Source organism: Epargyreus clarus, unplaced genomic scaffold (genome assembly GCF_041222505.1).
Source record: "Epargyreus clarus isolate Ecla_fem2 unplaced genomic scaffold, WU_Ecla_fem_2.2 ptg000019l, whole genome shotgun sequence".
Taxonomy (NCBI): domain Eukaryota; kingdom Metazoa; phylum Arthropoda; class Insecta; order Lepidoptera; family Hesperiidae; genus Epargyreus; species Epargyreus clarus.
In genome coordinates, this window is record NW_027332227.1 from 16338311 (window position 1) to 16351310 (window position 13000).

The following is a 13000-nucleotide window of genomic DNA, read 5'->3' on the forward strand; positions in this document are numbered from 1 at the left end:
ATTTTACTTCATTTTATTAAAATAATTTTTAGTATTTCTCGTTATAGCGACCACCATTATTCATCGTTTGTAAAAAAATCAAGTGTCTATCTATTACGATTTAAGAGATAAAGCCCAACGACAGACGAACAGACCGCAGAGGGTTTCGTTTTAACCTTTGAGTACGGAATCCTAAAAATCATTCTACAAGAGCGCATTATAGATATGTTTCAGAACATTTGAGTTATAGGGAAATAACATTATTATTTTCTAAACTAAAAATCACGATATAAAAGTTACGCCTATTGAAACTAAATAGCAATAATTATTTGCAATCTAAAATTGCGATGGACTTTGCTGAAGGTGTTTGAAAAATCTCGCCTCGAAAATCTTTAATCCAGAGGATGTTGATAAGGACAATGGTACAAAACTATTAATGTTTAAAATATTGAATTGTCATCGGTCCTTAATAAGTATGCCAAATTTCGAGTTAATCCGACGTTTTGAAGGGGGTTAAAATCATGTTCAAAGATTCCGTTACATACTAACATACCAACATACATACGTCTGAAGCTAATAAAAGCGTGTTAAAAATATATAAAACGGGGAATTGTAAAATACTGAACAACTTTTTAATATTATACCGGGACGTAGAAGCTTTCAAATTGAGTTACCGTCAGCGTCTTTGTGTTTCCTGGAAAAAATACTTCTAGACAATGCAATTTTATTATATTATAGTTTGTTATTTATAAACTGACTTCCTAATAAGAGGTGAGGTGGAGGTTCTCAATTCGTCACAAATAATTATAATTTTGTTTTGGTGAAACGAGTTTTTGCTCTTGACTTTTTATAAAACCTTTTTTCTGGTGTAAAAGTTTATATCACTGACAACAAATTCCATGAAAGTTTTAACAATATTTATTTAACCACTTTTTTTTAGTTTTGGTAAAAGATAAATTCATGAAAATAATAAAAACGAACGCTTTATTATCTTTTCAGATCGTGCAATGAACTTTTACAAACATTAACTAGAATCTATGCTTCATTTGTAACTAGAATTTATCATTAAGACAAGTAATGGCAAAAAGGGTATGTAAACAAAGTGTTTGTAAGATTTCATGTACCAATAGGTAGGAATCCGATCGGAAAGGAGTGACACTTTTCCTAACGCAGCATAAAGGCAACATTTCCTAAAGTCATCTCCCATATTCCTTATGTCGTAAGCGTACGAGTGTTATTCGATTAAACTCGTAGTCATGGTGAACTGCACTGGAATCAGCGCCACTGATCGTCCCTGGCGAGTGGTTTTCATAAAACGAAGCTCACGGCACGCGATGAGATTCTAACTTTAATTCTAACTGTTTGGTCGTTGTGCTGGGTGCTGACGTTTTGGAAAACTGCTTTGTGATAAGCTGAAGCGGGGAAACCTTTTACTATGTCATGGAAATAGCTAATGAACGTTCAAGTTACTTAAAGTATGAAAAAAGAGTTGGACTTGTGAATTATTTAAAAAAAAACGTGCGACTCTCGGAGACTGGCGCGGAAAGCTATGGCACAGCATTTTTTATCAACTTATGCAATTAATTAATTTTTATTTGGATAATTTGGTAATATATTTTTGAATACAATATAATAGGAGTATAAAAAAATACTAAACGCAATTTTAAGATTAAGAAATTTAAAAATTATGTATTACTGCCATCTCTATTCAAGTTGACGAATTAAGGTGTTAGGTTTTATTTTCGTTACGGAATTTCTTGATTCGATCGCCACGCTCAAAGCCCGCGATAAAAGTTATGCAATAGCTTTAAAGTGAATTTGTTTTACTACGTCTTAATACAAAAGAAATCGAAGAATATGAAACAATGAATGAATGAACAATGAAATGAATGAACAAGAAATTGAAGAACATATATATCAACCATGGACCTCAAATAGAATTACCAAAAATTCCTATCCTTCATGATATCCTTAACGAGTAAAAACTATAAATTGTACAGATCGACTTTACAGAAGATTAACGATTCGTTTAACTCAAATTAATCTATTTATTTGAAGCTTACTTATATAATTTTCATTTCCAATTTTGTATTTAGGCAGCAGCTCTACACTATGTCCTCACCCTCGCCGTGCCCCCCGTCATCTAAGTTAGAGAGACACAATCTAACTTGACACCCGCACCTGACACCGGGATATTGTTGCTACTGATGGACGAGGAAACGTGCTCTCGTTGTGGTAAACATTTTCTGTACGTGGCTGCATTATTGCAATGTTTTATGTCCGACTGATGGTAAATTAATAAATTATTATAACAGTGAAGTAAACCCTATCTAGTACAGAGTTCAGAGAAAGTGTAAACTTCTCTTCGAACATTTTTTCATCTACATAGTTTGCTGTGTGCGCATTTCTTCGTATACTTAACTGACAAAAGTAAAGGCCAACTGATTTCGAAATCCATAAGCGCACCGACAATGAAACAGAATGAAATGAAACTGGAAAACTAACCGGTCGGCGGTAAAAGCAACGGAAACGGAAGTGTTGGATGTTGCTTAACTTACTAAATCGATGATTACTACTATACAGACTAGATTACTTACTAGTATACAGTATTACAGAGTATACTTAGTGCTACAGAGTATACTCTGTATACAATTTTGTTGAATTTCTAAATGTTAAATTTTGTTACATTGATAATGTTACATACATTGGTAACATGTATAAAATAACTAATCTAAAATCTAGCTTTGGTACGAGTATATTTGAAAGTCGTACACTATGATAACTATACTATACCAAATATTTACTAGGAGTTATTCAGCGCAATATTTCTACCAATTTCAACTACGCTCTTTACATACGAAGTGCATATCTGACAGAGAATTTACGATGCATTACAAAAGTTGCGCCCGTGTGGATGAGGTGGTTTAAATTCAAGAGAATGTTGTAGTTTCGAGCGTAAATTACATAAATACTAGAAGTATTTAGTTGCGAACTAAGTATTTTAGAAGAATTATTTCAAAATATAGGAAATGATAAAACATACAAATTATATTGTTTTTACTGTCGGTACAGGCTTTCCTTGTTAAAGGTATACGTTTTGCCAATTTGTATTGAAAAATCATTTAGTATATTCTATTGCGGTTCGGTTGCGGTATGTGAAATCTCTAAGGTCATCATCGTTTAGGGTTAAATACTTTTAACCGCAATCAATCTAGTTTTACATCATCATAATCCGTTAATAATTTGGTATGACACATTAGACACGAATAAGATACGATATGTTTAAATATGCATAATATATACATTTAGGAAAATAAATAAACGATGAACAACATGAAAAGAAGAAAGTATTACTTTTAAATGACATCAAACAATTACAGTTACATTTTAAATTCATTTCAGTTTTTCCGGTCTCAAGTATTTAATGTAACTCATACGTTCTCAAAGTTTCTCCACGAAGAGCCGACATAATTACATACATAGAAGCTTTCCAACTTAGTTCCTGGAGTTGATAACGCTCTTGAAGTAACCAACTTAGAGTGTGATAACTTTGTGAGATGGAAAACTGGGGTGGAATGAAATGATAAGCTTTTTTCACTTCACTCTAGCGGGGTAATGAATCTGTGTTGGGAAACTTCGCTAGTTTCTAGGTTCAATTAAGCTTAAAGTAAAGAGATCATAACCAAAATGTCATAAGTGGTAATGTATAACTAAAGGTTTTTTTTGTATTATACCTTTCAAATTAATTCAAGAAGAATAATTGGTCAAGTGCAAGTCTAACTCGCACAAAGTAAGTTCCATACCACAAATGTTAGTATTTTTTATTTTTAGTATTTATTATGCAGCCATTGAAGTATATAAACGCTTAATATTAATTGAAGTAAGTGTATTGTGAAAACTTGAACTCATTCCGTCCACAATCTGTGGGTACACTAAAATATGAAGAATATCATGAGGGTAAGTAAAAATAATTTTAGAGCATTTGCCTTATGTATTTAGAGTGACGCCATTAAACTAAGCATGCATTGTTATAAAACAACACGTGTATGAAACATTTCTGCTCAATCGGTTAGGGTTTAAAATTCAATTGCAAAATTTAATCCTCGCATGCATAGGAGCTAATAAGGCAAGTTACATAAAGGCTTTCAGAACGCATGGTCATTAGTTTCTTTTCAAAAAGAAACAGCAGTAGCTTTGATTGCGTTACTGTTGGCGCGACATGCCGGCACAGTCGGTGACGATGTATGAGTACATATGTAGACGTTAAGTTACATACAATACTCAGTTCAAATAATATTAATAGTATATAGGACTACAGGTATGGAGTGCGTGTTGATGCATTTTTACAACATTACAACGACTCTGAAAGATTTTTCTGATTTAAAGTTATTTCGCTTAGATACAATAACGATTTGTCTTGTGCTCATGTGCTTTATAAAAAAACACGAAATTTCAGCTGTCTTTCTACTCTCGGGCAGTTTGTGGACAGTTGAACTTCTACAAACCTTTTTACTACATCTCTGACCTACTTCCGAGGTGACAATGGAACAAATCCCACACTCGAGAATGTTCCATTATATTCTTTTTTCTAAAACCTGCAGACATGATTTTATAAAACTTTCCAAGTAAAACTGCGATATTTCTGCACTTTACTATAAGTCCTTCGTAAGCGTTTTCGATAAAACTCGGAAATGCAATTTAGTGTGCAGGTTTCATAGACAGGGGAGCTCGCCTTTGTAACCAATAAACTGCAAATTGCAGTGATAGCCTAGTGGTTAAGAAACGCGGCCTCTCCATCGAGGGGTCTGAGGTTCAAATCCCAGGCGCCTCTGATTTTCAAATGTATGTGCGTATTAGAAATTAATTATCACTTGCTTAAACGGTGAAGGAAAACGTCGTGAGGAAATCTGCATACTTGAGAGATTTATAAAAAAAAAATCAAAGGTATGTGAAGTCTACCAATATGCACTTGGCATGCGCGATGGACTATGGCCTTATCCTTCTCATGATGATGAAACTGCAAATTATTGCTTTATTATTTCCGCCGAACCTAACTAACCTGCAAAGTTCCTTTATATAACATATCTGTTTTATGGAGTCGGTTACAGAAGTCCATTGACGGCAGTTAAATAGTCAACTTCAGATGGACTGCAGGCTCCATTGCTACTTCGATGTTATTAAAAAAATAGCCAGACCTATTTATGCATCATATCAGCAAAGTACGGTAAAGTAAGGAGTGTAATGATGCAGAAATGATAATAAGGGTCGTTGGAATGAAAATTGAGATTCCGGTCGTATTTGGGATTTAAAACAAATATTTATGGACTGCGTTGAAAACATACCATCAGCGGGCGGTATTCTTGATTTAAATTCAATTTCACCCCACCGTGAAACAAAATTACATAAGTAGTTCATTTTTCAAAAAAATATTCTTTTGCATACAACTTATCAGAGCAGAGTAGTCGCGAAGTTACAAAGATTATACATTTTAATTATTTATGATACACCGCATTATTGTGTTAGGTTTTTGTGAGTATTGTTCATGATTGAGCAGCACTTGGAGAAGCGCCAGAAATTCGTCGAAAGTAAGGACGTGGTAAAAATGGAGCGATGTTGCTCATCGGTATGACTAATATGTAAATGAAAACATTGCCCAAAATAAGAAAGATTTTTTCGTTTCACTATCGTGTAAATATTATATAATAATACTATATAGTATATATAGTGTTTTAATATTTTCTGTAAATATGCATCATTCGCATGGATGTCACATGCAATATCTAGGCTGCATTTACCATTATTTAGGACTACAAAGGCTAGCCACTTATGATTTAGGCAGAAGTATTAAAATACACCGGACTAAAAATATTTAAGAGAAAAGTGTCTAATAACGCCCACAACCTAAGCATTGATAAAGATGAACCAAGAAGGAGAAAGATATTCCCAAAATTAATAATAGACAGTCATAGTCACTGGACTTCTAGCGCAGCGCTGTTTTCTTAAATCACTTTAAGCCGTTGCATTTTTATTTGCATTGCATTTTTTCCATTACGATTTTCATAAAGATTGCATAAGAATTGCATTTTTTCCATTAAGATTTTCATAAAAAAAATTCTAGCTACGAGTAACTTATCATTAATTTAGCTGTTTTGTTTCACAAAAGAATCATTTCAGTCTTAATCATACAACAACACCATAACATTAAATTTAATTAACCTACATCTTTCGCCTAACGAGACGTACATAAATTACCAAAACGCATTCCGCTTACACGAAGCGTACATTCGAACCTGTCCTTATCCTTTATTTATTTGCATCGACCCGCTCGTTACTTATCCGAGTTCGGCTGAGTTGCGGCCGCTGGTGACTTGTTCCAGCGAGTAATAGCTCTTATGCACGCTATATCTTTGAAACTTACGCTTACCAGCTTGTTTGAACTAACCGTGCACCCAGGTATTGGCTGCAATATACATACTTTATTAAAAGCGTCTGTTCGTAAATCTACCGTTTTAAATAATTTAAAAGGTTAGATTACCGCATTTTATCTTCATTTTTTAAGCGAAAATGCTATTAATTTTTGTTACATTTAATTTTTACACAAAATATTAATCAGATTATTAAGACTGACTATGTTGATCTTTCTTAATACACAGTAAAATGAAGGTTAAATCAGTAAATCTCATTAATTTTAATTACTTACTCTTTTTAATAAAGAACGCAACCTAAAATATTTTTTTAATCATTATATATGTTGCTGCCTCACTTATGAGAAGCTAGAAGCAGAAATTTATTGAAACAAGTAATAAAAAGTTAATCTTAATCCGTCATTCACGAAGTCGCTATTATAGCCTTAAGGTTCTTGAACCTTAACCTTTCTCTATGTTAATATTTAGACGAAGAAATTTACTAACGCTCGCTGAACACATTAGAAATTACAACACACACTCAATATTCAATTCCAAGGTGACAGGTGGAGGTAACGACTTCGGTAGTATTCGATTCAATGCTAATTAAGGAATTAGGGTACAAGCACAAAGAGCTGGACTTTTAATCCTGTGGGAGTTATCTATGTCAAAGACTGAAGCGTTTTCTAATTTTAATTATAATTGATTTTTGTGTTTAATTAAAGTAAACTTTGTTTACCTGACGTGGCATACAACATCCACGAGGCAACTGAGAATGCAAAGTGGGAGTCAAAGGATGTAATATAGTTTAGATCCTTACGCAGTATGATAACTGTGATACACAATTTCTGCAAATCCTTGTTAAGTTTTAAGAAACATAATTAGCAATGAAAGCAATGATCCTGTACATATATTAAGTAACGTAAAAAATATATTTCGATCGGTACACGGTTTGCACTAAAACTTCTGCATTTATAATTAAACACTTTACAAAGCAAAGCTACAATTCCTTACAAAGCATAGCTACAATTCCTTACTTTTTCTTTGCTGTTTAAACAATCTGTTACCTGTGTGATACTAACTATCAATGCAATATTATGCGCAATATTGAAATGAAATACTCTTTCCTCTTATCCCTTGCTACCCAAATTTAATCTGTGCCTCTACGACAGCACCCGAACCCGAATTCTCTTTTCCGATAATGACTTTCCAATTCGTTAACCCAATTTACACTTTTTGAAAGCAAAAGTTCCAAGGATTTGAATAGTAACGGCTTTGCGAATAGAATTTCCAATTGTAGAATTGCTTTTAGTACTGTTTTTGTTTAATAGGTAGGATTAAGAGTTTTGATGATAAGGTTGATTTATAAAGTGAGAATTTGTTAAATATAACTCCTTGGAGTTTCCAAATAGTTTATGGATAGTGTTTTATCTACTTCGCGATTTATTATAGGTTGTAGAACCCGATACCGCCGCAGTAATACCTATTTTGTTTTATAATAGCAGTCACGAGAATTACAGTGTTGTAAGTTAAGGAGTGTGTTAAGAGGGAACACTTACATGATGCGCCTCTCTCTTTTGCACCTCTGACTTGAAATTGGCAGTGGCTACTTATCAGCAAGAGGGCTGCATTCTTAAACATACCAGTTAGCTCACTTTATTTATACGTAGTATTCATTAGTAAGTATATAAATGATTTTAGACTAAAATTATCGCGGAATTGAGATAATATTGGCATTAAAGAATTTAAAAACGCATATCGTGGGTACCCGTTACATAATAAAAGTAAGTATATACTTACTTTGTATATACAAGTATTAGTTTCCACACTACTACGGTACAGAGAGGTACTCACGCGGAAGTTGTAGACGCCCGAAGCGTACTCGCAGCGTAGTATTAACTTGTAGTGTAGGTTCTGCTATTTGAGATTACACCACTTTGATATCACTTTAGTTTAATTACTAATTTGATATTCTAATTATTATAGCTATTAGCGTCAATTATTATTATTATTGTTGTTATTGGCAAAGCAACTGCGATAGCCTAGTGATAAAAACTCGGTCTCTCAATATACTCAGAGGCCCGGTATCCGGAGGGTTTGATTTTTCTAAATTATTTGTTTATTAAAAAATATCATTGTCACTTGCAATAACAGTGAAGAAAAATATTCCTTGCCTTATCTCCTCCTTCTCTCCATCCTAATATAACATCACACTTCTTCGAGAGTTCTTTAAAACTTTGCTTACCAAACTGTGTGAAATCTAGGAAGTCTAGTCTCTCACTTTGAGAGGTCAACAGCTCCCAGAAGTTATATGTCACCATAGAGCAAAGCCATTTGAAACTAAACATAGTTGTAAATCATACTTACATACAGAATATAATTTTAAATAATTCAATATTAAACTATTATACAAATGTTGATGTAAGTACTATTTCACACTTGAAGGTAACCTGCTAATTTATTAAAGGCGACACTCTCCTTAACGAGATTCTAGGAATAACTAAGCACGTTTCACGTAGATAAGTATTCAAGCCCATGTGTGAAGGCACGATGACGTCATTACCAGTCGCCGGAAGCACATTCGGAGGGAGGCTGACGCGTTAATATTTGATGGCACAGTAGAGCTGGGGCCCGACAACGGACGTGTGATGTAGCCTTCATAGATAACTTCATAGTTCAAATCTGATGAGTTTTGGATGAGAAGAAGATGTAAGGCGATGATACCATATTCATTAAACACACAGATAATTAATTAATATATCTGTAAAAACAACCCTGCACTACCACTATAATGAATACTGACAAAGCTATAAAAAAGATAACAAATAAACTATGATAATGATTTACATCGGTCAGTTAGGAATAAAATGCGATTTGTCCCTGTAGTTCCGGGACTAGAATAGGGCTACGGTATCCCCTGCCTGTCGTAGGAGGCGACTAAAAGGGGGCTTCCGGGGTTGCGGACGGCAAGAGTGGGAGCTCGAACCGTCCAGCAAGCGACCCCGGGAAGGACGGCGGTATGTGTGGTCGCATACCGTCGTAAACATACATGGTGTGGGAGGAGCGAAGACTGCTCCCCAGGGTAGAGCCCGTTGGGCATCGCGCTTGGAGGGCTCCGGTTGTGTTCCGTTGGAGATCCCGGAGTTCTCCAACAAGCGTTGAGGACGGCCACCGGGGGGGTTTTAGTGCGGTAAAAATCCCACATAACCCGGCGTCGCACCCACGTCGTCGGGTACCTTTTGAAGGTTTCCCCCGCAAGAAAAAAAAAAAAAAAAAAAAAGGAATAAAATGCGATACATTTTACAATTAAATAAAATTAATAAGTAACTTTAGAACAATAGAGAATTTTGAAACGTCAAAGACTATTTTCACACGCTTTTATTTATAAAAAAAATGTGTCTGATATAAAAACGCAAATATTTAATACATCGGGTTTATTTTAGTTTTATTTTATTAGCAAGTAATAAAAGTTTGTTTTTAAAAAGTATTTTCCTTTTGATTTCAGTCAAGGTGAAGTTACCAATCCACAGTAACATTAATTTAAAATGCTTGAGCGGTTTCAGAGATGAAATCACATACGTAATGGTATCATAACTTTTATACTTGCCCGCATAAGTACAATTAAACTAAAATCTTCATTACAGTGTTCTAGTGTTCTGAATAAACTAGATAATAATCTAGTCACTCAACTAATTTAGTTCCTAACGACGCGAGAGGGTCACAGAGACGTCCATTTGGAGACTTATCAGAGATTTCGGACAGAACTTTACGGTTGACAGGATTAGAATGAAATGAAAATATATTAGAAGGGATAACGCAGTTATTTGATATTCTGTCTTACAACAAGAGCTGGATTTCAAATCCGAGACTTTGTTAATCCCATACTATCCTATTGCTAGGTACGGATCAAATGGTCAAATGCGCATTAGTAGAATCCACGTACATTTTCTTATAGAACTTTTAAGAGCATAGTTTCCCTTCATGTTTTTTTCTTCACCGTTAAAGCAAGAGATTGTTATTTGGTTATGCAGAAATGCGTACCTGAGATTTAAACCACGGACTCCCGATTGAGATGCCGAGTTTCAAGCACTAGGCAAATGCAATCTCAAACACTCTGCTCTTTATTTTGATTTACGTAAACATTAAAAATTAATTAAGATTTACTTTTACAGAATATCAAAATATCTACATATCTATATAGTCTACTCAATCGCTGTTGGTCGGCGTAGTGTATATGGGCGCAAATCAGTATCTTATGTTTATATTATAACATTTAATGTTTAAAATAATTATTTATGGGTGTAAATCTGTATCTTACGTTTATATTATAATATTTAATGTTTAAAATAATTATTCGTAATTACAATACTGTTATTGATCTAACCTCAATGTCTCTTAGACATTGCACTTACTCTTTCGACTGATTTTAAAACATTGATTTTGTAATTTATTTTTAATAATTCATATTGTTGCAAACCTTCAAAGTAAAAATCAATTAGATTATTATGACTCCAATTTTATTGTTTTATAAACAAAACTTAGTTTAATTTGCATCCTACTAATAGCGCCCTCTTTTGGCGATTTATGAAAACTTGTAAGGAATGTTTGCGTGTTGTAACGCGCTTGTTTATTAAAACAAATGTAATTTGTGTAAGATAAATTATTTGGAGTAGCATAAAATTCATTATAATATTAATTTTTATTATGTCAATTTTGATTGTCAATGTGGAATTAATATTTAGATTAAAATATGGACGATTTCCGGTAGTACTTCAAAACACTTTGTTAGTCATACCAAATAAATTATGTAAATTATAATAATATTAAAATACTTATTCTCGTATTTTTAAAACAATATTTTCAATATAATGTTATTTTATTAACAGTTAAATTTATTGTGAATCACGTCACTTGTTATAACAAAACAAGTGATGTGAGGTAGTTCTTATGCTGTTTGTCACTCGAGTAGTATTTAAGTCCACGCGCTGGTAGAGCGTGGTACATTCGCATTTAATCAGTCGTGTAAGCCGTTACTCTGCTCGAATTGTAAATAAAAGTGAATAAAAGTGATTCTCATATTAAAGTCGTTTCGTTCAGTTTATTAATAAAGTGCGGTATTGGGATATCGACGACATGTACTAAGTCCTCCCACTTTCAATGCTTCCTGTACCCAGCTATGAGACCAACATGGCTGATGATAAGAATTAGAAATTCGGTGGTTTTAAATACACTACGGTACGTCTAAAGGAGCACGCTACTTCGGCTTATCGAAGTGTAAGATTCAATTGAGCTCGCCGCCGGCACGGACTCGCCGATATCTTACCTTCAAGTTGCTTTCGCCTGTCCCATTGCTTGAATTTATTATCGGAGTACCACTTCGGCTGAATATTCATATAAATTTATCGACGTACATAGCACTGGTATTTAGGAGAACTGTATTTTAAAAGGAAACTATTTTTTTTAAAGATCGCAATATGAAATGAGTCGTCATTGCCGCTCATGGACATTAATTAGTTCACAACCACTTATAATACAGGTTCGAAGCCCATCACTGATGCCTCGTTACTCCTAAGGACTAAAATAGTCATCATATTATGTAAGTCAACCTTCCAAGGAAACACAAAACTGGCTCTAATCAGAACAGCAGCAAATCTATAACTTCTAACATAGTTAGTACTTAATTGGAATACAATTAAGTAAACATAATTATCTATCATTGATACGAACGCTCAATCTTCTAGTAATACGATTTCAACACTTACGTAATTTGAATTCTATAGATAAACGATACATCCTTAGCAACAACAAATTACATAAAGGACTAGGTTACCCGAAATACTAAACCCTAAACATAGCCTTTAAATTTGTTTCTCATTAAGACTTAGAATTTATATTTGCCACAGTACTTGATACTAAATTTGACGGCGAAATTCTCTTAATTATTGTGAACATAACATCTATTGTGTTGGAACAAGGTCCATTAATTATAATACTAACAAATTAACACGCTTTGCCTACTTGAAACCTGTGTTTATTTATTTATTCACTTGTTCCTCCTCATTAAAGAGGTGCCCTCACTTGACGACAAGCATTTAAAGAACCTTGAGCATTTGTTTAATTTGATTAGGGTTAAAATAGTAGAAGCTTCGCGGCTTATTCCTACCCTCGTTTCGCTTTATAAGAGCAATGTAAAGGTGTCACGCCCTGAGATTTTATTTAAGATACCATATGTTTGTAAAGCAGTCGGTTGTGATATTTTATAATCTAAGATCTCATTGCTTGATTTCATTGTAATGTATTTTATTCTAAATATAATGAATTAATGAGAATTAGTAGCAATTTCCTATTGAAATACAACTTATAGTCAGTAATTATAATTCAATATTTAATTATTAAAAAAAAATTTTTTTTTTGGGTTTTTGAATTAAAAACATAACATGAACTTCTCAGTGTTCAGTTTTGAGCAAGTTATGAGGTAACGCGTTATTAGTACGAAATCTCGAGTCACAGAGTTATGGTACTCCAATAAACAGAGGTTGTTACAGCGATATCTTCGTTAGAAGATATTGACATTAAAAAAATTATTGCGTGGCGCCATCTATTTGGCAATAATAAAA

General features: G+C 33.7%; 1 long non-coding RNA gene across 1 annotated transcript; it reads left to right on the forward strand.

The window, feature by feature from the left end:
* Positions 1–924: 924 nt before the first annotated feature.
* Positions 925–2395, forward strand: LOC140750039 (uncharacterized). Its single transcript, XR_012103149.1, has 2 exons — positions 925–1068; positions 2076–2395. It is a non-coding gene; the product is annotated as an uncharacterized LOC140750039 (long non-coding RNA).
* The last annotated feature ends 10605 nt before the right edge of the window (positions 2396–13000 follow it).